Genomic DNA, 25,378 nt, shown 5'->3' on the forward strand with positions numbered 1-25,378 from the left:
ATTCTCACATATGGGTGACGACATCAGCGGAGCCCGGATGCGGAAGCTCGCAAGGAGACTTGCTTGAAGAAAACTTGAAGTTTCGAGTCGACCGCACCGCGCATGCACGAGTGCCTTCCCACCCAGCATAGGGCGCGTCTCCTCAGTTCTCAGTTTAACGCGGAGCCGAGAAGTCCATCTTTGACTCTGCGTTTAACTTCGTTACTTCGTGCCTTCTCTGAACCACGATTTGTATTTTTTTCTTCACGAATCACTGTTCTTGCTTTATTTCTTTTATTTCTAGTTTAAAAAAAAAATTTTCAATCTTCCGTCCGTCTGCCGAGGCAGGCCGCTCGGCCGCAGCCCAAGGGCTTCGATCTTGTGGTGGCTATTTTTCCTTCTATGTCCCGACCTGTCATGGGCTTCAAGAAGTGTAGCCAGTGCCAGCGTGCGATTTCCCTTACGGACCCACACGGTCGGTGCCTCAAGTGCCTTGGGCCGGAATATCACCCGAAGTTGTGCGAGCGCTGTGCTACTCTTCAACCTCGAGCCCTTAAACGTTGTCCTCTTTTGGTGGAGAAGCTGTTCGGGATGGATTCTTCCTCCGATCCCTCGACATCGAAGGCGCCCTCGGCCTCACCTTCAACCGAGACTCCTCCTGCTTCTACTGCTTCCACCTCGAGCCTCATCAGACCTTTGTCATTTGCAGTGGCTCTCTCTTTGACAACACCTGCTGTATCTTCCCCTGTTTCCTCAGGTCAGATAGCTCAGCAGAAAGTTCCAGCGGTGGTGCTTAAAGTGCCTAAGACTTCCAAGTCGAAGCACATTTACACTGCCTCGGTGGAACCTCCAGCCAAAGCAGGTGGTCCGGTTTCAGACGCGGATCCATCCTTGCCAGCTTCTTTCCAGACCTTGTTGGAGAAGCAATTCATTCAGTTCCTTACTAATATAGGACTGAAGCTTTTTCTTGGGCATTCAGCAGACTCCCGCAAGGTCGAGACGCTTCCTTTGCCTCAGTCTGAGCTTACACACTCTTTGCAGGGAGCAGAGTCTCTGCGAGTGTCTGGTCTGGCATCCAAGCACGTGAAGCAAGGAGCAGAATCTTTGCAAGTGCCTCGGCAGGAATCCTCACACTCTATACAAGGAGCAGAGTCTTTGGGAGTGTATTGAGGTTCCTCCATCAACCCTCTGGAGCTTCGATCTACAGCCTCCAGTCCTATCCATTCTTTGGTAGCATCGGCTGCTTCTGTCTCCGAGGCGAAGTCTCCTCGATCTTCGAGATCTGCTCCCAAGCACCGTTCTCACTGACGATCGAGGCCTTCATCGAGGCATACTTCTTCTTCTAAAGAACGTCCCTCTTCAACTAAGCCTTGCTCTACTCCTACTTCGACTAAACCACCGACTCCTCGCTCGAGGTCTCAAATTCTGAACCTCGAGGATGCCGCGGTTTCAATTGCTTCGTCCAAGTTTCCATATTCTTTTGATGCCTTTTTTCCTGCCAAAGCTTCATCTTCGACCCAGGCTGCCTCGACGTCCTCGAGTCCTTCTTGAGGCAAAGCATTAGCGGATCAGCTGTCTTTCTCATCTTTTCTTCGTCAGATGGCTGTTGACTTGGATCTTCAATTAGATGCTGGTTCCAAATACTCTAAGGAGTACCTCGAAGTCATGCATCTCCCTCAACCTCCGGCAGAGTCACTTAAGCTTCCTCTTCACAAGCTTTTGTCTCAGACTTTTGGTCAATGCCTGGAGACCCCTTATACCATACCAGCTGTTCCAGGCAAATTGGACTCTAGGTATAAAACTGTACATCGCAAAGGGTTTGACAACTCAGTTATCTCATCAGTCCCTGCTAGTCGAGTCGTCCTTGAAAGGTCCCATCCTTCCAAGGTTTATGCTACCGTTCCTCCTGGAAGGGAAAGGAAAACTATGGACAAATTTGGACGTCGCATCTATTAAAATGCCATGATGTCCTCTAAAGTCCTCAATTATAATTTTCATTTTATTACTTATTTTGAGTTCCTCATTTCTCTATTACCAAAATTCTTGACTTATTTGGATACTCAAAAGCACTTTGAATTTCAAGAAGTCCTTGCTTCTTTATCACAACTCTGATTACATCTCCTCCAGTCATCTTATGATGCCTTCGAGTTGTCTGCCCGGGCAGCTGCTTGCTCTGTAGCCATGCGTCGCCTTGCCTGGCTTCGTACCGTTGACATGGACCCTAATCTTCAGGATCGCTTAGCTAATATTCCTTGTGCAGGCAATGACCTCTTTGATGAATCTATCGAGGCAGCCACCAAGAAACTGTCTGAATATGAAAAATCCTTTGCTTCTATTGTCAGACCAAAGTCAAAGCTAGCTCCTGCCAAACCTACACGCCCTGTTCCTATCTATCGATGGCGTTTTGCCCTGAGGACAGCTCCTTAGAATCGCCCTCCTCTTAAAAAAACAGCAGCCTCAGAAGCAACAAAAACCTCAACCTTCTGCTGCACCTAAGGCTACTCAGCCTTTTTGACTGTTTAAAACAGAGCATAATCTCCACTGTTCTGACTCTGCCTTCTTTTCCCCCTATAGGAGGGCATCTCTATCTTTTTTACCACCGATGGATGTCAATTACATCTGACCTCTGGGCACTGACCATCATCAGGGATGGATACTCTTTTCATTTCACTCAGGTTACACTGGAGCTTCCTCCAAGAGAGTATCCTTCCAATCCTTCCCAGACCGCCCTTCTTCTTCAGGAAGCTAAAGCTCTGCTTCGTCTCCATACCATCGAACCAGTTCCTCTGTACCAGCAGAACAGGGGGTTTTACTCACGTTACTTCCTTGTTCCGAAGAAGACGGGCGATCTGCGGCCCATTCTGGATCTCAGGGCTCTCAACAAATTTTTGGTCAAAGAAAAACTTAGAATGTTGTCCCTGGCATCTCTTTACCCCTTCTCAAGCAGAATAACTGGTTATGCTCTCTGGATCTCAAGGAGACCTATACTCACATTCCCATTCATCCGGCCTCCCGTCAATACCTCAGATTTCGGGTGGGGAATCTTCATTATCAATACAGAGTGCTGCCCTTCGGCCTGGCTTCCTCTCCCAGAGTGTTCACCAAGTGCCTGATTGTGGTAGCAGCAGCTCTAAGGTACCATGGTCTTCAGGTATTTCCCTACCTCGACGACTGGCTCATCAAAGATTCAACATCTCAGGGGGTTATTGTAGCGACCCAACGGACTACCTGGTTCCTACAAAGTTTGGAATTCGAAATCAACTTTCTCAAATCACATCTTCAGCCCTCACAATTCATCGGAGCTGTTCCGGATACTATCCAACTCAGAGCATTCCTTTCAAACCAAAGTCTGGAAGCTCTTTTTCAACTCTGTCATACAGTGTCTTCCCGCTCTTCCATCTCAGCGAGACACATGATGGTACTTCTGGGTCACATGGCCTCCACAGTACACGTGACTCCTTTTGCCAGACTTCACCTCAGAATTCCTCAGTGGACCAATGGACACAGGTTTGCAACCCACTTTCTCGACACATAACAGTCACTCCTTCATTCAGTCTCTCCGTTGGTGGATGCTCTCTTCCAATCTCTCCAGAGGCTTGCTTTTTCAAACGTCCCCCCCATCAGAAGGTCCTCACAAGATTCTTCGACCTACGCTTGGGGCGCTCATCTCGAAGGTCTCCGTACCCTAGGCCACTGGACCAGTACGGAAAATCAGTGTCATATCAATCTATTGGAACTCAGAGCGATCCTCAAGGCTCTCAACGCTTTCCAACATCTTCTTCACGACCAGGTAGTCCTCATTCGGAATGACAACCAAGTCGCAATGTATTATATCAACAAACAGGGAGGGACGGGATCTGCCTCCCATTGTCAAGAAGCTCTGAAGGTTTGGGACTGGGCAATCCACCACAACACCTTCCTCAAAGCTGTCTATATCCAAGGGGTGAAAAATTGATTGGCGGACAACTTGAGTCATCTTCTGCAACCTCACGAATGGACACTCCATTCCTCGCCTCTTCCTCACATTTTTTCATAATGGGGAACACTTCAGATAGACCTCTTTGCAGCTCCCCACAAATACAAACTGCCTCAGTTCTGCTTCAGGATATACTCTCCTCATCGCCTTGAGGCAGATGCTTTTCTCCTGGAATGGACAAATTTCTTCCTCTATGCATTCCCTCCATTCCCTCTCATACTCAAGACTCTAGTCAAATTAAAGAACGATCATGCCACCATGATTCTGATTGCTCCTCGGTGGCTGAGACAACCTTGGTACTCCCTTCTACTCCAACTCAGCAGCAGGGAGCCATACCTTCTACCAGTTTTTCCATCTCTGCTTACACAGTCAGGGATCTCTGCTTCATCCCAACAGTTTTCTCAACCTGTCAGAGACATTTTGGAGGCTTCTAGGAAACCTACCACTAGACAATGCTATCACCAAAAATGGACTAGATTTTCTACGTGGTGCTTTTCTCATGATAAGGAGCCCCAACATTCCTCCTTATCTTCTGTTTTGAATTATATTTTGCACTTAAAGACTTCTAGCCTCAACTCTACATCGATCTGAGTCCATCTCAGTGCAATTGCAGCTTTTCATCAGTCTATTGAAGGGAAACCCCTCTCTGCAAATCCGGTGGTTCCAGATTCATGAAAGGACTTTTCAATGTCAAACCTCCTCTCAAACCTCTTGTGGGTTGGGACCTCAATGTTGTCCATGCTCAACTGATGAAGCCTCCATTTGAACCAATTGACAAGGCTCATCTGAAGTATCTCACTTGGAAAGTGGTGTTTCACATTGCCCTCACTTCTGCTCGATGAGTCAGTGAGCTGCAAGCTTTAGTTGCTGATCCACCTTTCACGGTATTTCATCATGACAAGGTGGTCCTTCGCACTCATCCTAAATTCCTCCCTAAAGTGGTCTTGGAATTTCATCTCAACCAATCCATTGTTCTTCCAGTCTTCTTTCCAAAGCCTCATTCTCATCCTGGAGAAATAGCTCTTCATACTCTGGACTGTAAACGTGCTTTGGCCTTCTATTTGGAACGCACCAAATCACACAGAACTGCTCAACTTTTTGTCTCCTTCGATCCCAATAAGTTGGGACATCCTATCTCTAAGCGTACCATTCCAAACTGGATGGCTGCTTGTATCTCATTCTGCTATGCCCAGGCTGGATTACCCCTACATAGTAAAATCAAAGCCCATAAAGTTAGAGCAATGGCAGCTTCAGTAGCTTTCCTCAGATCTACACCTATTGATGAAATTTGCAAGGCTTCTACTTGGTCCTCGGTTCATACTTTCACTTCCCACTATTGTCTGGATACTTTCTCCAGACGGGTTGGACAGTTTGGCCAAACAATATTACAAAATTTATTCTCTTAAATTGCCAACACTCCCACCATCCCATTTTGATTAGCTTGGAGGTCACCCATATGTGAGAATAGGCTGCCTGCTTGTCCTGGGATAAAGCAAAGTTACTTACCATTAACAGGTGTTAACCAGGGACAGCAGGCAGCTATTCTCACAAACCACCCACCTCCCCTGGTTGGCTTCTCTGCTAGCTATCTGAACTGAGAAGCGCTGTACGCTGGGTGGGAAGGCACTCACACATGCGTGGTGCGGTCGACTAGAAACTTAGAGTTTTCTTTAAGCAAGTCTGCTTGCGAGCTTCCGCATCCGGGCTCCGCTGATGACATCACCCATATGTGAGAATAGCTGCCTGCTGTCCCTGGATAACACCTGTTACGGTAAGTAACTGTGCTTTTTTTCCTCTCCCATCGTAAATCTCACTCCTTCCTCTCTCCCTTTTACAAAGCCTTGCAATGCCAAACTGCCCATTCTATTCCTATGGGTGGCTTGGCATTTAGCTTGCACTGCTTGGTAGCTCAGCTTTACAAAAGTGTTGGGGGGGGGGGGTACTGTTTGGGATGGTTCACCTTTGCATATCTGCGAGGAGTTTTCTCAATATGTGGGGGTACTCAAGTGCCCAGAGCTGATTCCTACTGTGAGGTTCATTCCTACACAAAAATAACCCATTTGGAGAAATTGCCTCAAGAAGGAATGCCTACCTACCTTTCAATAACTGCAGCAGTGAAAATTAACCCCTCCAGGTGGGGGGAGGGGACGTGGCAGTAGCAGTTAGACTGTAACACAATTTAAGATGGGATCTTTAAAGACTGTTACTCTAGCAACGTATGGTCGTCAAACTCCTTTCCACCCATTCAAAGATGTTCTTCATCAGTTCACTACGTAACAGAAGCAAAATCAGTTAAGAGTAGACGCTAAATAACATATCTGTAGACACCTCTCCGAGCTCATTCTCCTCTCCTCTACAATACTGAAGGAACAAACAGCAACACACTCCATTCCCTTAGACCGTTAATGCACGCGCCACTGCATTTCTAGAGTCAACAGTCAGGCGCCCGCAGGCAAGCAGACACTTGAGCCAAGTTCCAGAGCGAGCCAACACCGCCTAAGCTCCATGCGGCGCCCGCCACCGCTCTTGACCAATGGGAACCCTCCTTCCGGGTCGGGTTTGCCGAAGCGTGTGAGCGAGCGCTGAGGAAGACCAGGCCGGGGAGGTGGAGCCTCAGCAGCCACCGGCAGAGAATAAGGGCGGTCGGCGGTTTGGGAAGGGAAGGGGCGTGGTTTTCGTCGATGAAGTCACATCCACAATCTTACTGTAATAGTGGTGGAGTGTCTCCGTCTGTTTCTGGTTTTCCAGTGACTGGCGGAGGAGTCGGAGCTAGCGCATGCTTCCACCACGGAGGTAACCCCTAACTCCCTCACGGGCATTGACATTGGGAAGTTGAGGTTCTGCAGGTAGGCAACCAGCTGCCCCTCTCCGCCGGTGCCGAGAGGGACCTTCATGTGACTTGATTCCAAACGTGCTGAGCTTTGGTAGCAGCTCCGGATAACTGACTGGCGCAGACAATACTAAATGTAGCTAATCATAAATAATAATCAACCAAGCTTGTGGCAGGCTGTCCCCGTCTAGGTTTCCGTGTGCTTGCTGTGTCTTTCTGCAGCCTCCAGCGTTAACCCCTGAGAGAGTTCAGGCGAATCGGATGTACCTGAGGCTCTAGCAAAATCGGCGGCTCGCCCACCTATTGCCTCTTCAAAAGCCTCCGGCGCAGCTTGAAAAATGTGTTAGACGGGGATAGGCGAAGGATGCACACCACACACGGCACAGGCTCTTCTTCCATCGTCACTAAGTTGTTTCAGGGAGATCGGGGGGTAACATTTATGGCTGAACTTTCTCCTTCTCCCCCCTTTGCTCATCCCAATATCTTGCGCTTCGCATTAGGGTTGAAGCTTGACTTGTGTCGGTCTCCAGTTTAAAATGTAAATGGTTTATATGTGGGCAGTGCTTCAGTCTGCTTAATTTACTAATGTACATGCCATTTCTTCTTCCCAAAACCAGAACGAGCGACTTTCAGAAGCAGAGATTTGATTTTATTATTTAAAGATTGTGGGGCTTTGGTATTTTAGCTGTTAAAAATTGATAACAGTTTGATTTTTTTTTCTGTTTACAGATTTTTGAAATGTGCTGTGTAACCCCCCTGCAAGTTGTGTACAGTACTACCATGCTATATTTACCGGATACACACAACCCCCCTCTTGAGCCCGGGGATTCTGATTGGTTGCAGATTATTTGTTGCTACTTTCCCCCCTCTAAATGTGTACGAAAGGTGGAGATTAGACGGGCCAGTCAGGGCAGCTGGGAGGCCATGATCCGGATCATAATAATCTCCTAGTCTGCCAGTCATCGCCAAGGTTTGCAGGGTGTCTGATGGTACGGGGCAGTCAGCCGCCCAGCGCCAGAGACATAGGGAGAGGTGGCACTGTTCATTCCTACTGCATTGGTAAAACTGACAAACGCTCTCGTATTCATTTTAAATCATTTGGTTTTCTTAATAGTAATGCCTGCCTGCAAGCCTCTGGAGATCCCAGTGCACTTTCCATAATACAGGTCTTGTGAGGTTTCGGCAAGAGAAATGAGGAAAAAGCTAACGTGCATAAATCGTGTAGGTCCCCCCCTCCCCCACCACTCCCGGTTTTAGTCAGGTCTGTTTTATTTTCTGCTTGATATACTCGATCTCTCTCTATTTCTGTAATCTTTACAGTCGGGTTGCATGCGTTTCCGGCTCTTTCTGTGATACTAGATCTAAAATATATTGATTGCTTGACAACAATCCGACGTTTCGTGTGGGAAGTTTTGGCGTAAGGTGAAAAGTTCGCTGCCGTATGCATGTTTTTAGCGAAGGGGAATATATAATTAAAATGTTTATTGTATGTTGAGAGCGAAAATGTAGTAGGATGGCAGCAGGCCTGCTAGCAGTTGTGTGAGCGCTGATGCCTATGCCGAGTTTTATGATAGAACGAGGGAGAGACGAGAATCAGGAAGTCATACAGTGAAACACAGACATGTTTGATCATTATGACATGACGGAGGAAAGGGGGAGAATAAATCGGGCCTAGACATTTTCTCGGTATTCACAGCAGAGTCCTATTTCTGTGGCTTCTGTATGTCGAGTACCTTGCGCCCCTAAAACTGAGCTGTTTCTTGCCTGGGGATTGGTAGAACGTTCGGGGCCCGATCGATTAGATGGAAAACTTTCGAGAGAAAAAAAATATGGCTCTGTTACTGTACAATGTCTTGGCTGCAGCTCTTGAGTTATTTTAGTGGCAGAAAAACTGAAGGGAGGTGCTGGCTCCCAAGTTCGGCCTACCGATTTCTAAAGTGTAAAAATTCCAGATCTTTTGCTGACGTAGACAGGGTTTCTCGTGCGCTGCTTTGCCTTTCAGTTTTCTGAAACTCACGGTGAAAGTAGTGCACAGCGGCGTCATGTCTTGAATTTTTATGCTCTCAAGCACACAGGAAAGCAAATGGTGGTCTATGCTTGTCTATTAAACTACTGTTTTAGAAATACGATATGCTGTCAAAAATGTGTTCCCTAACTTCTGTGGTTCTTCATGCGGTATCTGCATAATAATGGGCTAGCAAGCTGTTTAAGAAACGTGAATTGTTGCAGTGATGGATTTTACCTTATTAGATTTTTAGTTTATGAATAGCTGAACATTTTTTTTTTTTGTTTGAGGGGGCACTTATTTTTCTTCAGTGCTGTCATACTTTGTTAAATTCGGTTTTCTGAGTGCTCTTTAGCTTTGCTATTTTCTTTAAAGGCCCAAATAGTAAGCAGTTTCTCTCATTCTGTGTCTCAAAAATTTGTAGTACTCTGGCTACAGATTGTTTCAAGGATGAGGTGGAACGTTTTAAACAATTCTTATTTTTAAACATAATTGCACTAGTATGCATCTCATCTCCTTGTGTTCAGATTGGTAAGATGATATTATTCTGTTGTGGCTTTTATTTAAAGATAGAAATTTTGGAAGATTCAGTTAATATGCTTTACCTATGTGTTTTTAAATCCTGGGGTACTGACATTTTCTCCATTACCTCAAAATATTAAGCAGAATTCTAATAAGTCCCTAAGGAATTTCTCAGTAGTTGCAGAATAATAGGGAAAGCTACTGAATAGCTCCTTCAGTGTAGCACAAGACTTGTAGTATAATAGTTACATGTAAGGAGGTGAAGCAGCTGGAGATGTGTGCATTTAGAGCATTGGTATGCTAATAACGGCACACTTTCTCTTCAGGAGTTTAATTGCTCTTTTATTCCCACTGGTTCTGGCCATTTTTTTCACAAGTTATTTTGTTGTTGAGAAAAAGTGGTGTATCAGAGGGGTCATGATTCTACATACTTTTTATGCCTGTGTTTAATATTTAAGCAGCTTGAGGCAAAAGACCCTATCAATAATGAGCACATAAAAGAATCCAATGCATGTATAGTCATTTAATGTATTTGTTTCACAGAGGTAAGGTCAGTGGTTCATTAAATAATGTGTGTTTTTTGAGCAGGCACATCACTAGGATTGACATTACACTGATATATCACAGAAAATGTGTGGAGTATGTTCAAAGATCTCAGATCTTTTCTTTTGTTATTTTCTAAAGTGGGTTTGAGCATTTTATGTCAGGCTTGAATAGGGCTTTGACCAACAGCTGAGGCTGGAGATAGACAAGAATAATGCCATCCAGCTGATATTTTCCATATGGCTAATGGTCAAATTGTCATGTTCCTTTTTGAGTGAAATTTAATTGCAGATATCAGAAAAAGCTGTGAAGTTTGAGGATTTTTAAATTAGACCAAACAAAATTCAAAGGTACAGTTTAGGATGTGAGAATAATTTTTCCTCTTAATTATTTTTACCTTGCTTTGTTTCTTAAAAAAAAATCAAAGAAAATAACCTGTAGATGCACATCAGTACCTTCTTACAGTCTATTGATGTTCCTGCATTCAATTAACCTGTAGATACTTGAATCCATCAGAGTACAGAACATGGGATATTCTATGCTGAGTCAAACCAATGGTCCATCAAGCTCAGTGTCCTGTATCTGACAGTAGCTAGTCCAGGTTACCTGATAAGAAACCTCATTCCATGCCGCTCATTTGTGAAACAGGAGGTAAAAAGCATGAAAAGCTGCTTGGCTAAATAATGACTGGTGAATTTATCATCTAGAAACTTATCCAAATATTTAAATTGCTAGCCTTGACGACATTCTCCAGCAGAACATAGTTGATGACAGATTGGATGGACTGTACAGGTCTTTATCTGCCTTCAACAAGATAAATCCCATAGGATAAGGTATGATGCGACAGTATATATGCATACTTGATCTTGATTTGTCCTTGCCATTTTTAGGGTACATACTATTAAAGTGTGTTCAGCACTGGCCTTGCTCTCCAACTACTGAAGCTGTAATCGAAGCCCCACTCCAGCCAATCCAAATTTGTCTAGCCATGATCAGGGCACAGATCGTAGAAATCTGCCCAGCATTGACTTTGCTTGCTGGAGTTGCCATTGTAAATCTACTATTAGTTAAGTTTCACTATAAGATCCCTAGTCCTAGTAGTATTGGAAAATGTAAATAACAGTTTTCTAGCCACTTATTCACCTGTCATGTATTTCTTTTCCACTTTAAAGAGCACTAACCTGTTGAGCTTTTTGTAAGGGATCCATTCTATCTTCTCACTTATTTTTGTTATCCTACTCTACAGTTTTTCTAGGTCCGTTGTGTCTTTACAGAAGTACACACTAGGGGGCTCATAATCGAAACGGAAATACGTCTAAAAACCGGCCTAAATCGGCACTTGGACAATCAGTAAGACAAGTCGTCCAAGTGTGGATAACCAAATCGGGTTTTAGATGTATCTAAAAACGACTTGGGCCTTTTCAGTGCTGCTGTATGCCCAGAGCTAAAAGGGGCGTTTTAGGAGGAATGGTAGGGTGGCATTTGAGTGGGACGTGGGCCGACCTAGACTTAGTCATACTGCAAGTATAACCAAAAGTTTTAACGAGGCTGCCTAGACGGAACTTATACATAGCAACTTAGGCAATTGAAAACCAGGTCTAAGTGCCCAGAAAGTATCTAGAGTGACCAGATAACCACTGTAAAGATGTTATCCCCCACACTCCTCCAGTGATCACTGAGCCCCCCTCCCCCCCGGGGGCAGTGAACCATAGAGAGGAGGACACAGGCCTATGAGCCACTAACCACTGCATTCATGGTGAAAAATGTGCACCCCCAAACCCTACTGTACTGCCATACAGGTGGCACCTGCAGCCATAAGGGCTATTGGGGTGGTAGACAGATGGCTATAGTAGGGTGTAGGGGGCTCACCATCACCATCACCTATAAGGGAGTTGTGTTGAGATGTTTATATGGCACCCTTTTTGTGAAGTTCACAGCAGTGCCCTGTAAGGTGCCCCACTACTTTGCTGGCCCCTCCCACGGTCTGATTCTAGGTGGGGTTTTTTTTTTTTTTTTTACTTGGATTAGAATGGGGTATAAAGATAGACGACTTAGCGGTCTGGCCAATCAAACGGCTAGAAATATAATTAGATGATTTTCCAAAAAAGAAATATTTTGGATGTATTTTTCGGGAATGGAGTTTAGACACTGCCGACGTTGGGCGACTAGTGATTTAGGCCCAAAATTGTGGTCTCTATGGATCGCTACATAGGCATTATCCTATTGTGTTTTTTATTCCCAAATGATTCTTAGTTTTATTTGCTTTTAATGTCATTACCATACTCTTAGTTAATGATTTTAAAGTATTGTCCACAGTGATTCTGAGGTCCAATTGCTGAGTATAGAATCAAGCATTGTTAAACAGCAAACCCAGTATAGATTCCTGGGGCAGTTTACTCTTTATCTCTTCTCTGTTTTTCTGTCTAACCAGTTTCCAAACCACAGTAGGACATTGTCTCCTATCCCATGGCTTTTTAATTTCCTCAAGAGTCCCTTATGATACCCGCCAGTGAATCTTCTCAGGATTAGCTCCCACACTCTAGAACAGGGGTGCCCAAAAGGTCGATCGCGAAGGCAACGTGAGTCGATCGCGCAGCACATCCCGGGCTCTGTGATAGACTTGCGTTGCCTTCCGTTCTACTTGCTCCCCGACCCTGTAAAGAGGACGCTGAAGTGCTGGGCCGACCAACGTTCCTCACTCGATGTCAATTCTGACATCTGAGAGGAAGTCCAGGCCAGCCAATCGCTACCTGGCTGGCCCGGAACTTCCTCTCCGATGTTAGAATTGACATTGGGTGGGGAAGGTTGGTCAGCCTGGCGCTTCAGTGTCCTTTTTGCGGTGACGGTGGCTTGTTCCCCGTTGGAGGCGGTGGTGGCTTGGGGGAGGGCAGGGAGATGGAAAGACAGGCAGGGAGACAGACAGAAAGGGGGCATGAAGAGAAAAAGACAGGGAGACAGACAGAAAAGGCATGGAGAGAGAAAGACAGGGAGACAGAAAGAAAGAAAGGGGGCATGAAGAGAGAAAGACAGACATACAGAAATAAAGGGGGGGCAGGGAGACAGAAAGAAAGATGGAGAGAAAGAAAGAAAGGGGAGGAGGGCAGAGAGAGAGGAAGAAAAAGTTGGGGGAGGAAATGAGGTCTGGAGGAGAGGAAGCATACAGGTTGAAAGAAGGGAAGAAAGATTGGATGCCTAGTCAGAAGAAGAAAGTGCAACCAGAGACTCATGAAATCACCAGACAACAAAGGTAGGAAAAATGATTTTATTTCCAATTTAGTGATCAAAATGTGTCTGTTTTGAGAATTTTTATCTGCTGTCTAAATTTTGCACTATGGCTCCCTTTTAACTAAACCGCAATAGTGGTTTTTAGCGCAGGGAGCCTATGAGCATCGAGAGCAGCGCAGAGCATTCAGCGCAGCTCCCTGCGCTAAAAAACGCTATCGCGGTTTAGTAAAAAGGGAGGGGGGTATATTTGTCTATTTTTTGTACAGTTGTTACTGAGGTGACATTGCATAAAGTCAGCTGCCATGACCTCTTTCAAAACCCGCAGAATATAAATGATTAAAATTTTCTCTGTGTACAGTGTGCTTTGTGTTTTTTAAAATTTTACTGTTGGTCGATCATTTTCACTTGGTCATTTTAAAAGTAGCTCGCAAGCCCAAAAAGTGTGGGCACCCCTGCTCTAGAATTTACTCTTAGATTGGCTGCATCTTAACTCCAGACCACCTCTACTTGAGGTAGCAGGTGAAAAGCCTGGTTCTTCACCCAGGCCTTTAATAGATAGGGAGGGTGACTAACTATACTGTAAATCACTTGCATCCCATGTACTGACTAAACGTATCTTTATTGTAAACCGTTTATATCCCATGTACTGTCAAAATGTATCTTTATTGTAAACCGCTTCTAACTTCACGGTATAGCGTTATATAAGAAATAAATTATTATTATTATTATTCACTCATTCTGCAGTTGGACTAGCTTAGATCAGTTCCTTATATCTTCTTTAACTATACAAACAGTTAGCTTGCCTTGAGTTCTAATCTAATCTGCAATTTGTTGATCACACTAATACAAAGTAGGTTAAAGGTGATTTACAATAGTAAGAGACCATGCATAATCTATGAGAAAATAGATGGGCTTGTCAAAATTCATAATAAATCAAATTAGAACAAAATATCCTAAACAATCTATATATATAAAATCGGAGGTATGTATGTGTGTGTGTATGTGCCGTGATCACGCAAAAATGGCTTGACCGATTTGAACGAAACTTGGTATGCAGATCCCTCACTACCTGGGATGATATGTTCTGGGGGTCTCGCGGCCCACCTGCACACGTGGGCGGAGCTACAAACATAAAATCAGATTTCACCCATTCATGTCAATGGAAAAAATGTAAAAAGCTGCCATTCTCACAGTAATTCAAAAACGGCTTGACCGATTTGAACAAAAATTGGTATGCAGATCCCTCACTACCTGTGGTGATATGTTCTGGGGGTCTCGTGGCCCACCTGCACACGTGGGCGGAGCTACAAACAGAAAATCGGATTTCACCCATTCATGTCAATGGAAAAAATGTAAAACGCTGCCATTCTCACAGTAATTCAATAACGGCTTGACCGATTTGAACGAAACTTGGTATGCAGATCCCTCACTACCTGGGGTGATATGTTCTGGGTGTCTCCAGGCCCCCCTGCACACGTGGGCGGAGCTACAAACAGAAAATCAGATTTCACCCATTCATGTCAATGGAAAAAATGTAAAAAGCTGCCATTCTCACAGTAATTCAAAAACGGCTTGACCGATTTGACCGAAACTTGGTATGCTGATCCCTCACTACCTGGGCTGATATGTTCTGGGGGTGTCACGGCCCACCTGCACACATGGGCGGAGCTACAAACAGAAAATCAGATTTCACCCATTCATGTCAATGGAAATAATGTAAAAAGCTGCCATTCTCACTGTAATTCAAAAACGGCTTGACCGATTTGAACGAAACTTTGTATGCAGATCCCTCACTACCTGGGCTGATATGTTCTGGGGGTCTCGTGGCCCACCTGCACACGTGGGCGGAGCTACAAACATAAAATCAGATTTCACCCATTCATGTCAATGGAAAAAATGTAAAACGCTGCCATTCTCACAGTAATTCAATAACGGCTTGACCGATTTGAACGAAACTTGGTATGCAGATCCCTCACTACCTGGGGTGATATGTTCTGGGTGTCTCCAGGCCCCCCTGCACACGTGGGCGGAGCTACAAACAAAATCAGATTTCACCCATTCATGTCAATGGAAAAAAAGTAAAAAGCTGCCATTCTCACAGTAATTCACAAACGGCTTGACCGATTTGAACGAAACTTGGTATGCAGATCCCTCACTACCTGGGGTGATATGTTCTGGGGGTCTCGCGGCCCACAACTCTATTTTGCTTGCTCAAGGGTGGGTTCACCCAAGAATTTATATGTTCTTGCTCCAGGAGGTGAAACTAAAATTGTTGTTTATAATCACGTTTTGCGTTAGTTGTATTGTATTCATTTTGTCAAATATTTCACTTTATAATTTGAATATTGTACTTTTTATTAAGCTGTAAAAAAATATTTTCATTCACCACTATAAAGTATCTTTATTTGAATCCATTTACAGTGTTATTGCTATAATTAAATACCCGTGCACCGCCGGGGCATCAGCTAGTATCATATAAAAAAAGTCTTCTCTTTTGTGAAAATTTAGCCTCCCATCCATTTATCCCAGACAGACTCTATACCACCCATTTTGTCCCCATCTACAGTAATATCTGCTCTTGGTTCCTTGGCTTTATGATAAGCTGAATGTTTTGATGTGTGCTTATTAGGTGTTTCATAAGTATTATGCTGACATTTTATTACTGTATATACTTGAATATAAACTGAAATAACCTTTTTTTCTCCCCAAAAAGGAGGAAAAAGGTTGACTCTTGAATATAAACTGGGGGTTAATATTCAAGTGCAGTGCCTTGCCTTGCTCTGCCCTGCCAGACTGTGCACCCTGTTCCCCCCTCCCTCATTGCTCTGCATCCAGCCCCCTCATTCTCTCCCCTGCCCTGCAAGTATCTGCACCCAGCTCCACTCCCTCCCTGCCAGGTTCTGTCCCCTGTCCCCCCTCCCTTCTGATGACTTGCAAGCCTCCACCGGTCCTACCGTGAGACCTGGTGGTCCAGCGGTGGCCGTGACAGGAGGGATCCCTCCTGCCTCCTGTCCAAGACGATTCTAAATTTTTTTTGTCTCTCCCGCGTACCTTTTTGTATCCCTGATGGTCCAGTGGTGAACCGCGGAAGAAGTGACCTTCCTTCGCTCTTCTCCACACAGAGACGCTAGCTGATTGGCTGCTACGAATTCTCACGGTTGCCAAACAGCTAGTGGCTTTGTGTGGGCAGGATCAAAAAAGGTTGCTCCTTTCACGGTTCACTGCTGGGCCACCAGGGATACTAAAGGTATGCAGGGGAGGTGGGAGAGAGGTAAAATTTCAGTTTATATTCAAGTATATATGGTATCTTATTTGAATTTCAGTGCTGTTAATAAGTATATTTTTGATACTGTTTCATAATAGTCCTATTAAATTTCAATTTGCTGATTTTGAGAGTACCTCATTAATTGTATTTGTTTCTATTTGGTCTTTATGTTGAATTGTACTTGCTGTACACCACCTTGGGTGACTCTTCATAAAGGTGGTTAATAAATTCCAATAACTAAATAAATGAATAGACCTTTGGCAAATGTGTTTTGGAAAATTTGGGTATATTTGAATTATCGGCTCACTTTTATTCATATGTTCATTCTTATCTTCAAAAATTCTATTAGATTTTTTAAGCCCTACCTTTAACATTTTTTGACTTTTTTAGATTTGTCTTTATTGTTAGATCTAGAGCAGGGGTCTCCAAAAGTCCTTCCTTGAGGGCTGCAATCCAGTCGGGTTTTCAGGATTTCCCCAATGAATATGCATTGAAAGCAGTGCATGTACATAGATCTAATGCATATTCATTGGGGAAATCCTGAAAACACGACTGGATTGCAGCCCTCAAGGAGGGACTTTTGAGACCCCTGCTCTAGATCTAACAATAAAGACAAATCTAAAAAAGTCAAAAAATGTTAAAGGTAGGGCTTAAAAAATTCAGACCATATATGTAAAATGTAGCAATTTAATTTGGAAAGTAGCAATGCTTTGAATAAGAATCAGATTACTCACAGCTAAAGAGCAATTAAAGCTACTTTTTAACTATTGGCGGTCTGTGGGTGATTAGGTCTTCAGGCAGGAATGATGCCTGGTCTGGGCCTGTCGCAGAATAGCACTTCTAGTAGTAGTCTCATGTGACATATAAGGAAACATGTCCCCTAGCAGTAGTATGCCATTTTATGGCCGGCACTGAACTGGGAAGGAGCAACTGAGCCCTCCTGCCTTGACCACAAAGTAGCTCTTTTTAGGGTTGAGGTCTATTTAGAAGGTGGGTGATGGGAAGTGAGCGCTTAGACCTTGTTGGGAGGGTTGGACTTCAGCCTGGGGAAGCTGTATGGCCTTGATGGGTGGGAGGGAGGGCATTTTACTGTGCCTGCCTAGGAGCATTGGGCTGCAGTTTTGCAGCACAGTGCTACTGGGTCATTGGATTAATGCAGCTTGCAAGCAGTGTTATTCTTTTAAAATGAAATTCAACAACCTGTGGGACTCAGGTACTGCAGGTTGCTGAATCCCATGGTAACTAGCCCCTTGCAAGCCAACATAGCATGTTCAATACTGATAATTCAAAGTATTCAGTCTACATCCTTTGGTGGATTCAGTGTTGTCCAGTGTTCCCTCTAAGCGGGCGGGTGTTGTGAGCAAACTTTTTTCACTGTGAGCTAAAAATATCGGGCGCCAGCAAGTTATGAGCCAAATAAATATGTTGTCAAAGTTGCTGATACATGAGGACGAGGTATTCAAAGGAATTTTAGGCCTACACGCTAAATTAAATAACGTTAAATAATATTTTTAAGAACACAGAAATTGTAGGGATGAAATGATATCTTAATAAATGTTTTACAACAAATGTAGTTATGTCTGTTACATCCATATGTGTAAACTGTAAATTAAAAACAGTCCAGAAGACAATACGTTTGATGCTTTCAATTTCTAGACCAGTGTTTTTCAACCTTTTTTGGGCAAAGGCACACTTGTTTCATGAAAAAAATCACGAGGCACACCACCATTAGAAAATGTTAAAAAATTTAACTCTCTGCCTATATTGACTATATATAAAGTAATTCTCTTGAATAGGAATCAAATAAACACAAAGAAAGTATTTTATAATTACTTTATTATGAAATAAAAATTATAAAAATTATAAAATACTTTATTCAGTGCGAAACCTGGGCCTGTTTGGCTGAACACAAAGCTGATATTCTGGCTGGAATGGAAGAAAGACACACACGTAGCTCTTCGTCAACAGCTCTCAGTCTCTCTCTGTATTTGGTTTTTATAGCATACAAAAATAGACAAATATACCCTCCATCCTTTTTATTAAACCACAATAGCAGTTTTTAGCGCAGGGAGCTGCGCTGAATGCCCAGCACTGCTCTTGACGCTCATAGGCTCCCTGCGCTAAAAACCACTATTGCGGTTTAGTAAAAGGGGACCATATTGTAAAATATAGACAGCAGATATAAATTCAGAACTGTGCATAGTAAGTGAAGGGAAGTTTTCATCTCTGGGAATTTACCCAGTTAACTATTAAGTTATTTGGGCAAATTCCTTTGAAAACTGTGGTAATACTGCCTCCACTTTGCTAAATTTAAAATAAAATCATTTTTCCTACCTTGTCTGGTGATTTCTGGTTGCACTTTCTTCTTCTGACTGTGCATCCAATCTTTCTTCCCTTCTATCAGCCTGTATGCTTTCTCTCCTCCACACCTCATTCCCTCCCCCAACTTTTTCTTCCTCTCTCCCTGACCTTTCTTTCTTTTTTTCTGTTTCTCTTCTTTCCTTCTGTTTCCCTGCCTGCCCCCTTTCTTTCTTTCTCCAAGCCTCCTGTCCAGCAGTAACTCTCTTCCCTTCCTCCCCTCCCAGCAGCATCTCTCCGTCTCCCTCTCCAGTAGCAGCTGTCCCTTTTTTTTCCTTGCCCAGCAGCTTCCCAGATTCCTTTCCCTCCTCCCCTCCCAGAAGCATCTCTCCTTCTTCTCCCTCTCCAGTAGCAGCTGTCCTTTTTTTTCCTGGCCCAGCAGCTTCCCAGATTCCTTTCCCTCCTCCCCTCCCAGAAGCATCTCTCCGTCTCCTTCTCCCTCTCCAGTAGCAGCTGTCCCTTTTTTTCCTAGCCCAGCAGCTTCCCAGATTCCTTTCCCTCCTCCCCTCCCAGAAGCATCTCTCCTTCTTCTCCCTCTCCAGTAGCAGCTGTCCTTTTTTTTCCTGGCCCAGCAGCTTCCCAGATTCCTTTCCCTCCTCCCCTCCCAGAAGCATCTCTCCTTCTTCTCCCTCTCCAGTAGCAGCTGTCCTTTTTTTTCCTGGCCCAGCAGCTTCCCAGATTCCTTTCCCTCCTCCCCTCCCAGATGCATCTCTCCTTCTCCTTCTCCCTCTCCAGTAGCAGCTGTCCCTTTTTTTTCCTGGCCCAGCAGCTTCCCAGATTCCTTTCCCTCCTCCCCTCCCAGAAGCATCTCTCCTTCTCCCTTTCCAGTAGCAGCTGTCCCTTTTTTCCCCTGCCCAGCAGCTTCCCAGACTGATAGTGGTTTTCTCCCCTCCCAGCAGCTCTTCTTACTTCCCAGCGCAGCGATTCACGAAGGCAGCCTCGTTTCCTTTGTTGTGTCGCGCCGCCTCTGAGGAAAGAGGAAGTTGCATCATCAGAGGCAGCCGCGACTCAGCAAAAGCCCCGAGGCTGCCTTCGTGAATCGCTGCGCTGGGAAGTAAAGGAGAGCTGCAGAGAGGGGAGAAAGCCACTGTCGGAGGCTCCCCAAGATCTCTCCGGCCCAGCGCACGCTTCCGATGCTGATCTTGCAGAAGTTCAAATGAGTCAATCTTGCCGGTCCTGCGCTGTGACGAGAAACTTGTGCGCTGCGACCTAATATTTTGTGCGCCAGCGCACGCCAGCGCAGCTTAGCGGGAACTAAAATGTCTCTTTAAAGTCTCGGCCGATATTGCTTTTATAGTTCTTTGCAGAGTAGAGTCTTAAAGTGTTTATTGGAAAAAGATTTGGAGGGTTTGCACATTGATGATTGTCATGTGTAATACAATAGTATATGGACGGACAGAGAGAACCTCACCTTATAGTAACAACAGTACAAAAGAGAAAAGGCAAGGAAAACGTCCTTCCAACCAAGCAAAAACCTTTTTTTCTTTCATAGGCACGGTCCCAATAAGGATTCAAGTTTCGGCGTATCTAGACACCTTCTTCAGGGGACACTGGTTTAAACGACTGTAGTGACAAAATCCTGGCTGAACAGTCAAGTAGCAGAAAAAGACATTCATAAGTGGCGTATTTGTGAATAAGCATCTTTTACTGCTGCCTGGTTGGAAGGACATCTCCCTTGCCTTTTTTCTTTTGTACAGTTATACAATAGTATATCACTATTTAGACTTAGCAATTTTTACTCATTCAGAATGTAGTGGTAAAGTTATTAGTCAATGCTATTCATGTAATACCATTTTAAAGGCATATCACTAGCTTGTAGGAACTTACTGGATCAAGTTTTTAAGATCTTTTGTCTTCCACATAGAGCACTAATACAGATTTCCCCTGGTATTTGGCTAATTACTAATCTCATCAGGCTTCTTTATTTATTTCTCTTTGTACTAAGGTTTACTCAACGCATACTTGCCAGGATGTTTTTGTGTATTTCACCCTATTCCTGTGGAAGGTATTCTCTATCTATATTGGAGAGAGAAAATTATTTTATCAATTTAGTGACCCTTTAGGTAAGAACAGTTTCAGCAGTCAGTCTAGGGAGGCAATAGTATAGTCTCTGTTAGTAATCTAGACTAAAACGCTTTTTCTATAAAAACCCTATTTGGGGTTGCATTTCGGAGCATAAGAAAAGATCAGATTAGGGCACAGAAAACAGTTGAGGAAAGTCTTTGTTTTAGTGTTTAATTCCCACCCACCCCTTGCCTGACCTGATTTAAAGACCCCTGAACCAATTAGAAAGCTAAACAAAGTAATTAGCTAACCTCTCTTAGCTAATAATTAGCTCTTAAGAAATAGTCTAAGAAATCATTGGAGGATAACCTACCAATTACAACATAAAAATAATAATAACAACAACAATTAAACCTTACCATAGCCTAACATATAACTAGCAATCTTAGGGGCCTTAGTGTTCATATTTCAACTCCCGTAGCAACTTTAACAAAAAAAAAAAATCACCAATATTAAGATGTAAGCAACAGTCTAGCAGCAAGATGGGGGCTAGCTAGTCTTTTGCACTGAGTGTCAAATGTTTGATTTATCTCCCATTTGGTGAGAGGTCTTATGAGTGTGCTCAGTTCAAAGAGCTCCTAGCACTCAGGGAATGAGTCCAATCTCTTGAGGCAAGAGTAGCAGACTTGGAGGAGCTGAGGAAGACATAGAGGAGACCAGCAGGTACATTGTAGAAAGACTCACCTCCAGTCCGGCAGCCTCTGTGCTGCCTCGGAGGAGGGAGATCTTCTTAAAGGAGAGCATCACCCTGGTGAAGTAAGATGCAATCCTGTAGCCAGGCCCTGCCCACTAAGGGATGCAATGTCCTCTCTCACCGAGGATGTTTCTCCAGGGTCTTCTGCCTAGGAGGGAAGGGTTAAGATGGCCATTATAGTGGGAGATTTGATCATTAGGCATGTAGATAGCTGGGTGGCTGGTGGATGTCTGGCTTGGTCACTTGTCTGTCTTGTGTGAAGGTGGCAGTCCTCGCACATCATCTAGATTTAAGATTTTAGACAGTGCTGGGGAGGAGTCTGCTGTCTTGGTACATGTGGGTACAAATGACATAGGAAAATGTGGTAGGGAGGTTCTGGAAGTCAAATTTAGTCTCTTAGTAGGAAGTTAAAATTGAGAACCTCTAGAATAGCATTTTCAGAAGTGCTTCCTGTTGCATGTGCAGGATCCAAGAGGTAGGTAGAGCTCTGGAGTAGAGAGTGACAGTGACCCCGTCCCGTGAGTAACCACAGTAAAACTGCAGGAACAGGTAAAGTCAGTATCTGTTCACTGCTGGCAAGGGAACAAGGCTTTTCACTGTTCCGCAGAGTGGTAAAAAGCTTTGTTCCTGCGTGGAATCTCACCCACCACAGCTTCCTGATATCCCATCATTCCTCCCCCTTGCTTGTGGGTCTGGTGGCTCCAGTTGACCCCCCCTCCCCTTGCTTGCGGGTCTGGCAGCTCCATCCAGCTTCCCTCCCTCCCTGCCGCCGGCACACACATTGCATTGCGAGTCGATCTCTATACAGACCTGCTTGATGGTGCTCATGACCTTCCCTCTGCCGGGCTCCTCTTTGCAATAAAAGGAAGTTGTGTCATAAGGAGGAGCCCGGCAGAGGGAAGGCTGTGAGCACCATGGAGCAAGCCTATGTAGAGATTGGCTCGCTCTTCAAGGTGTGTGCCAGCGGTTGGAAGGAAAGCCATCTGTACCCACCAGACCAGTAAGCAAATGGGGGAGCTGGAGCTACTGGCCCAGTTGAAGATATGGAGCAATGTAAGGTAAAGTAGGAGGAATTTGCCCAGGAGGGGGTTGGGGATGGATGAAAGGGCACAGGAGGGGGAGGGGGAGCTGGAGCTGAAGGTAAGAAAGTGAGAGGTGTCTGACCTACGGAGGGGAGGGCTGGGAGGGATGGAGCTGAAGGGAAGGGAGAGAGCTACAGGACCTGCAGAAAGGTGGAGCTGGAGGGAAGGGGGATGGGAAGGGGCTGAAGGGAAGAGAAGGGAAAAAGAGATGTCATACTAAGCGAATGAAGGAATAGGGAATGAAGCACTGAACACAGCAGAGAGAGGGAGAGACACGAAGTTACCAGAAACAGAGGGGAAATAAAGGATAGGGAGAGGAGAATAGGGACAGGGACACAAAGGGATATGCTGCATGTGAATGGTACATGGACAGAGAGGGGCAATGCCAGATATGGGAGAAGGTATATGGACGCAGAGGGAAAGTGCTAGATGTGGGAGAGAATAGGAACCAACAGACAACAGTGGAGGTTCAAGAACGATGGTGTGCAATTTTATTCAGCAAATCAGTCTTGTGCGGTGGCTCAACACTCATGTGTTTCGGCCAATACGGCCTGCTTCAGGAGCCTTTTTAACTCATGATTGCAATTTCTCATATAATTAAGAAACTGATGATTCAAAGTAACTCGGGAAATAAAACGTAGAAGTACAGGAACTCATTGCACACACCAAATCTAGTTTCTGTACTTCTATTTTTTATTTCCTGAGTTACTTTGACTCATCAGTTTCTTAATTATATGAGAAATTGTGATCATGAGTTAAAGGCTCCTGAAGCAGGCTGTATTGGCCGAAACACGTGTGTGCTAAAGACTGATTTGCTGAATAAAATTACACACCATCGTTCTCGAATCTCCACTGTTGTCTGTTGGTTCTGATTGTGTGTGTGGAGGTTTCTCTCCTAGATTTTGCTTTGGAGAGAATAGGAACACAGAAGGGAGATATGTAGTGATGATAAATACAGGAAGATGGGTACAGGAGAGATACTGGATGGCAAGGTATAGGGGCACAGAAAAGGGAAAAATAGATACACAAAGATGGAAGATGGATGGTGAGCACAGAGAAGAAGAAATGTCAAATGAGCAGGAGACTCTGGCGAGTGAGTTAAGAGATGACAGAGGGAAACAAACCTGAGCCTGGGACCAGCATTGTCTGGAAAATAAAATGACCAGACAAGAAAAGGTAGAGAGAAAAAATTTTTTCTATTTTGTGATTAGAATATATGAGAACTGAAATGTTTTTCCTTAGCAACAGCAGCAGATGAATCCAGAGACTAGAGGGATAGCACACATCTACCAGCAGGAGATAGAGAAACTGATTAACAGGTGGTCCAATTGGCTGGCATGCCTCTTGGGATAGCACACATTTACCAGCAGGAGATAGAGAAACTGATTAACAGGTGGTCCAATTGGCTGGCATGCCTCTTGTATCTTTAGTATGCTCTATCTCCCAGCAGGTGATGGTCGCTATTCAACTAGCTCCTGGATTCTGGCAGTGACTAGAAACTTATTTCTCCTGTTGAGATTTTCTCTTCAGTGAGACAGGGGTGTCTGGCTGAATGGTGCCGGCTTTAGGGGTTACACCTGGGTCCCCCAGGTCCCTGCCTTATCCTCCTTCTGATGACTGAGTCCCTATTTTTCTTCTTTCCCTTAATTAAAATTAAAAAAAAGGGATGCCTCAGTTTCTAAATGGCATTTCTGTCCTTATAGTGCTGAGCAACCGGCTTTTATCGGCATCCACCAGCACTTACAAGCCCTGACCACAGTTTGTGAGTATGCAACTTTTGGTTTGCAGGTGCCTCAGTCGCGGGTGTGTGTTTGTTAGGGACATTTTGGAGTCCTTTGTGTTGATAATTTTATTTGGCCCGCTGTGGTTTTTAGGGCTATAGAGGTTGTGAAGCTGTGTTCGAGTGCTGGTAACCTCCAAGCTCAGTGTTCTCCCTAGGGCCTTTTAGCTGGGTGGTCCGCCCGGGTAATTTATATGACCGCCTGGCTATCATCTGCTGTGAATTTTGCTGCTGCCGCAGGTGCTGCTCAACACTAAAAACAAAAACGGGAGGTCACCTGACGCCATGAGCGAGTGAGGACGTGCTCCCGCTCAGCTCCGAGTCCCCGTCTCTACCCCCGCTCTTACCGCCGATATTTGGATCGCCCGAGAACGAGGACTGCCTGGCAACAAGAGCTAGATTGCATGGAACGGTATTTAACCCGTTCCCAGGAGGCGGCGCGCATGAAACCAGCGCGCAAAGACAAGGAGCGTGCGAGCCCCGGGGCGGGCAAGATGGCGGCCGCATCCGGAACTGCGGTAACGGAGTTTTCGGCTGGGGCACTGCTGGAATTGAAGGCGGCGGTGGCGCAGGTTCTGGGCCCCCAGATGGAAGCCCTAACAACTCAAATGACCAGACTTGAGCAGCTTATGTCTGACACGACGGCCCGAACGACCGAATTGGAGCACCGGGTATCGGCAGCAGAAGACACCCTAAACTCACACGAAATGGATCTCTCGGCCCTGCAAGAAACGGTTCAGTTACAAGCTGCTAAAATAGATGATCTAGAGAACCGTTCTCGCCGAGGGAACCTGCGCTTTATGGGTGTGCCCGAAACTATACCTGACAATCAATTAACTGCTGAGCTGGAGGGCTGGCTGGAGCTGGAATTTCCAGACACTGCATCTCTGGGCCCACTGTGCCTGGAAAGGGCACATCGCCTTGGCCCCCGTCCGACCAGGGATTCCAGGCCCAGGGTGGTGATCGTGAAAATCCTCAACTACAGACACAAACTGGAGATCCTGCGACAGTACCGAACTAAACGCGACGCCGTGAAGTTCAGAGGCTCAGCAATT

At 44.9% G+C, this 25,378-nt stretch overlaps 1 protein-coding gene and 1 long non-coding RNA gene across 7 annotated transcripts in view; one reads left to right on the forward strand and one right to left on the reverse strand.

The window, feature by feature from the left end:
- LOC117365068 overlaps positions 1–6,500 on the reverse strand; it is a 113,864-nt gene extending 107,364 nt beyond the window's left edge. Inside the window, exon 1 of the long non-coding RNA XR_004540348.1 lies at positions 6,052–6,500. This is a non-coding gene — a long non-coding RNA (uncharacterized LOC117365068). The remainder of the gene's footprint in view (positions 1–6,051) is intronic.
- A 121-nt stretch (positions 6,501–6,621) lies between these two features.
- The window catches only part of SMARCA2 (SWI/SNF related, matrix associated, actin dependent regulator of chromatin, subfamily a, member 2), a 604,189-nt gene continuing 585,432 nt past the window's right edge, over positions 6,622–25,378 (forward strand). For 4 of the 6 annotated variants that reach the window (XM_033925226.1, XM_033925254.1, XM_033925262.1 and 1 more), the window contains exon 1: positions 6,624–6,801. The gene's annotated coding sequence lies outside the window, so the exon portion shown is untranslated. Of the gene's footprint in view, positions 6,802–7,729; positions 7,845–25,378 lie in introns of those variants that run through there. The other 2 variants (XM_033925235.1, XM_033925245.1) reach the window with 2 other exon arrangements.

This window comes from Geotrypetes seraphini, chromosome 1 (assembly GCF_902459505.1).
Source record: "Geotrypetes seraphini chromosome 1, aGeoSer1.1, whole genome shotgun sequence".
NCBI lineage: Eukaryota > Metazoa > Chordata > Amphibia > Gymnophiona > Dermophiidae > Geotrypetes > Geotrypetes seraphini.